A 5639-nucleotide genomic window follows, 5' to 3' on the forward strand; every position below is an offset into this window, starting at 1 on the left:
GTTCCTGATCTACTTGGTGGCAGCATATCGGATTTACCCGGTGGTGGCGCATTGAAGTTCTTGATCTGTTCGGTGGCAGCAGATCGAATTTGCCCGGTGGTGGTGCATTGGAGTTCCTCATCTGTTTGGTGGTAGCAGATCAGATTTTCCCTGTGGCGGCACATTGGAGTTCCTAATCTATTCGGTGGTAGCAGATCATATTTGCCCGGTGGTGGCGCATTGGAGTTCCTGATCTGTTTGGTGGCAGGAGATCGGACTTTCCCAGTGGTGGCTCATTGTAGACTTATTCATTAGAGGATCGGAAATTTTATCAATCCAATATGAATAACAATGATGAGTACTCTCTTAAGCCAGAAAAGACGTGGTCTATTATCAGGCCAGTAGATTATTTGCTCAGAGAGTAGCGGCTGCTGTTTATTTTGATAAGAATCGCCATCGCATCGACCATCTTTACCCTTCAGCCTAGTTTTTTGGCTTCTAATGTTAATGAAAATGGAAGGTTTGTGCCCGAAAAACCTCATCAGGTTGTTTATGAGACGCCTGTTTCTCGGTTTGCGCAGTATCATTCAGGTTCGATGGTGAATTCGGAGGCTAAAGTGCCCTAGGTTTGAAGAGAAAGTCCCTGCGAGTTGTCGTGATGCGTGGAGCTGGCTTTGTTGGCAGTCATCTACATGACAGGCTCATGGCAAGGGGCAACAATGTTATTGTTGTCGACAATTTCTTCACAGGAAGGAAGGAGAATGTTTTGCATCATTTTGGCAATCTGATTGAATGGATAAGGCATGATGTTGTGGAACCCTTAGTTTTGGAGGCTTGCCCCACTTCGCCTGTGCATTACAAACACAATCCTGTGAAGAATGTCAAAACTAATGATGTGGGAATCTTGAACATATCCAGACTTGCCAAGCATGTTAGGGAAAATGTTGAGGTTCGGATTGCTCAAATTTTCAATACATATGGTCTGCGAATGTGCCGTGATGATGGTCGGGTTGTAAGTAATTTTGTTGCTCATGCTTGGTGCAAGAAGCCTTTGACAGTCTATGGAAATGGGGAACAAACACGAAGCTTCCAGTTCATTTCTGATCTGGTTGAAGGCCTTATGCGACTTATGGAGGGCTAACATGTTGGTCCTTTCAATCTTGGGAATCCTGGGGAATTTACAATGTTAGAACTAGAACAAGTTGAAGAGGGAAAGGATGACTCTAACAGTGATTGGGACATTCCATTGCTAATGGAAGAAAACTGTAAGGAAGATGAAGAGCAAGAGAAAAAACAAGAAGAATAAGTAACAGGAAATGTAATCAATAATGCAAGCCCAGAAAAGGCTGAAATAGACAGATTTGAGGTAAGTCCCCTACCAAGGAGATCAAGTAGGAATACTCTATTACCTTCTAAATTGAAAGACTATGGATTAATGTCAAAGTTTTTAAACATTGTAGAACCTGCAAATTATGAGGAAGCAAGTAAATCTGATGCATGGAGGGCTGCAATGTATGAGGAAATAGAATCAATAAATAGAAACCATACTTGGTATTTGGTTGAATTGCCTGAAGGTAAAACCCCCATAGTATGAAAATGGTTGTATAAACCAAAAATAAATGCCGATGGGAGTATAGAAAAACTTAAAGCTACACTGGTAGCAAAGGGTTACTCAAAACAAGAGGGAATAGATTTCGATGACACCATTGCTCCTGTAGCCAAATTAAACACCATTAGAATGCTAATTTCATTAGCAACAAAACACAAATGGCATCTACACCAGCTAGACGTTAAGTCTGCATTTCTGAATGGTGACTTGAAGGAAGAAATTTATTTAGTATAGGCTGAAGGTTTCGTGAAAAAGGAGCAGGAACATCTTGTGTGTAAATTGAAAAAGGTACTTTATGGTTTCAAACAGGCACCCAGGTTGTGGTATGAGAAAATTGACTCATTTTTTTGTACAGCATGGCTTTTGTAGGAGCTTGAATGATACAAATCTGTATACCAAGTTTAATAAACAGAGGCAAATTATTTTGATTTATTTGTATGTAGATGATATGATCATAACAGGCAATGCTAACAATCTGATCAAAGAAATCAGATGTCAAAAGTGTATGAGATGGAAAGACATCGGAAACCTTCATTATTGCTTGGGATTGGAGGTATGGAAAGACTCTAGACAAACCTTTCTTACTCAAGGGAAGTATGCCAGAAGCTTGCTGGAAAGGTTCCGAATGGAGCAGTGCAGATCAACAGCAACACCATTACAACAAAACTTAAAGTTGACTAGTGACGACGGTACTAAAGAGGTGGATGCAACCATGTACAGACAGCTAGTTGGCAGTTTGATATATCTGACTACAACTAGACCAGATTTGGCATATTCAGTTAATGTGTTGAGCCAGTTCATGTCAAAACCACTCGAAAGTCACTGGGTCGCAGCAAAAAGTGTGTTGAGGTATCTTAGTGGTACTACTAATTATGGCATTTTGTACACTGACACTTCTGATGTTATTCTAGCAGGTTTTTTCAGATTCTGATTAGGTAGGTAACTTGGATGATCGAAGATCTATCATAGGTTATGCATTCAGCATTGGATCCAGGGTCATAGCATGGAGCAACAAAAAGCAGAGCACTGTAGCTCTGCTTCATCGAGACAAACTACTGTCAAAAGAGATATGTGTTGAATATTGTAAAACTTGTGATAACATGGCTGATATTTTTACTAAGCCTCTTGGGCGTGTAAAGTTTGAATTGTTTAGAGGGATGTTAGGAGTTCAGGATAATCCTCTCTCCATTAAGGGGGGGAGTTGAAAATAATTAATATTATTTTGTATTAATGGAGAAATGGTTACACCAGTTGTAACGTATCTCCTTAATTTAGGATTTGTTCCTAGAGTTTAGGAGTTTGAGTGCAGTATCCAGGTGAAATACTCACCTGTGAGGTGAAACTCCTTCTTTTTCAATTCAAGTCTGATTTTTATCTCTACGTAAAACAATAGCTCTCGACCAATGAATTTCTCTTCATTCGCAACCTTCGAATAAAGGCGATTATCTGTCCAAAATAATCAAACAGCAGTGTCCACAGATCATTTATCCACGAGGCCTCACAGCTTTCCACAGAAATGCCTTCGTTTAGTTGATGTCTTGTTTCGAGAAGAGCCATTAGTATCCTCATAGAAATAGCCTCAATGCAGTTGTTTACAATACACATTTCTTCAGAAAAGGGATGAAATTTTTTATAGTTTCAGAGAACTTCAAGCTCGTCTTCCTGGTTTTTTTTAGTATTACTTGATTGAAATAAAACTCACTTTGTTTGCAAAGGTAACCTCTGCAATAATCTTCTGTCATATCCAAAAACTCAGTTGTGCATCTTAGAGTAGCAATGCAGAAAGGATTCATGAGGCTCGAGGAACGATAACAGTAAGCTTCTATCATTTCAAAAAATTTCGCCCCGCCGGGGAAGGCTTGTGGGAGATAAATCTCATTCCCTTCCATTAGTTTCCGCTTCAAGGAATTTCTTCTTGAAACCAAGGGAAACTAGCCATTCAAAACAATAACAAAAGATAAGGACATTAAAATCTTTTGTTTCCAGCATTACAAAAAGTTAGTGTTAAGAACAACTTAATGAAATTGAAATTCAGTCCATTTTGAGCTGAAAATAAACTTGTGAATCTTGAAACTGTGGCCTTTATTGTACACTATAACAATTATTGTAAACCCTGTGGTTTCACCCCATGACCAGACGCTTCATCGTAGAATATCTTGATTAACTGCATATGAAGTGTCATAATGGTCGTTTTTGAGTAAAATGTAGGCGCCACCATTGGGGAAAGCCAGATTCTTGCCATTGTGGCCTGTTTTATTAAGCGCATCCCCTAAAGAGTTTGATGAACAATGGTTTCTTCATGATCTTCATATATGGTATCCACAACACCAACTCGCTAATGGATTAAAAATCCTCATGGGAGATGATCATATCGTCCATGTCAACTGATGGCAATAAATCTTTTAAAAACATACAAAATCTTGGAGAAGCATGGTTGGAATATGCAGGGGCCTTTCACGTCGTTGGAATTTTGTTTTGGTGGAAAAAATCTTATAATCCTATTTTGCTCTAAATGCAGCGACATAGCAATTTCGAAGCTTATTCTAGTTGGTTGTGATTGCATGTAGGTTGCATCAGGATTGACATGGAAAACAGAGTTAAATGAATGAATTGAGCCACTCCCTCACACCTCTCATTATTAGGTATTTATGGCGTTTGTGCACCTATTGAATGTCATATCGTTCCCCTGCAATGATTTTATTTCACTTGTTTAGACATGGTCCCTTATTCTAAGTCCTAACCATTTCTTTTGCACGCAAAGCTAGATTAACCAGATTTACAAGGTATTTGATATTCATATGTAGGCTATGTGGGTGAATATGCAGTTAAGTAACTCCCGAAATTCGTGACAGGTCAAGTCTACCCGCTAGACTTCGCTGACATTTGCGACTGTGACTGTATATTGGAAATTTCCTTAGTTTAATGGGAAAGGGTATAAATGACGTTTTGATAAAAATATCAACCGTCAATAATATGTTTTGCACAACTACAAACACGTTGAGAGAAACGGTCATTAAAAAATTATGAACGTCAAATATGGAAAAAATGCCCTATGATGGGCAAAATTCCCGTCAAATGCGAGAATCTCCCATGGACAGACATTTCCATGAGTAACAGCATGTCTATCAGACTTGTCGACATATAATAAAAAGAAAAGAAAGAAAACATGTTTATATATATATAGCATGTTTATAATAAAACTATGTTTATATATCAAAAAGTAAATTTGATATATATAAATATATTGAGAAATTAAAAAGAAATTCTTGATTTACAGATAAATAAAAACTAATGAAAGGGAGCCCTAAAAATTACTAATGAAAAAGAGCCATTAGCCTACCAAACTTGGAGTTTCTTAGGTTGTTTAACCTGTAAACGACTTGACTATTCGAGTAAATAACATGAATAAATAAGATGTGGTGTAATATATAAGTGGGGATATTTTGCCTTTACAAATTTTATGGTCTATAAAAAAGACTATATATACTTGAGAGCGACTCCAATATCAATATCAACTTAAATATCAATGTAGAGCACAGCAACGGTTGGGATGAATTATGCCATTCTTGATATCTATGCGATTCTTGATATTTGAAGCTGAGAGTCCTGACACTAGTTTTTTTTAATTTTCCGCGGGATAATATGCAAAGAAAATAATGCGAACATTATTTCCATCTTCTGTTTCCATCAAAATTGAAGTCATAGAAGACGGAAATGATGAACACAATATTTACTACTGCTGCACTTTTCATGATCATCACAATGTTTCTTTCATGCATAGTTTCAGCACCTTCAAACCAAATCGTGTCTTTGAGTAGAGCACATGTAACAATTATATGAAAATTTTATAAAAAAGATTTACAAAATACATCAATAAAAAAAAATTAGTTACATTAACATACAACTATTAGGCATTATGTAATGACCGCTGGTAACAAACGGATACACATAAATATCATTTAAATTTACTTATGGAATCCGGATAGTCTTATATGTCAATATATGTTAAATTAAATGAACAGGTGAGGAAATCTAGATGGGGACCCTCCAC

General features: G+C 37.4%; 1 pseudogene; it reads left to right on the forward strand.

Annotated features, from left to right (window-relative positions):
- The first annotated feature begins 320 nt into the window (after nucleotides 1-320).
- On the forward strand, nucleotides 321-1120 carry LOC149207292 (UDP-glucuronic acid decarboxylase 2 pseudogene; annotated as a pseudogene).
- Nucleotides 1121-5639: the final 4519 nt, after the last annotated feature.

This window comes from Pinus tabuliformis, chromosome 1_2 (genome assembly GCF_031772625.1).
Source record: "Pinus tabuliformis cultivar Carrire ecotype Pingquan chromosome 1_2, CPIR1, whole genome shotgun sequence".
Lineage (NCBI taxonomy): Eukaryota > Viridiplantae > Streptophyta > Pinopsida > Pinales > Pinaceae > Pinus > Pinus tabuliformis.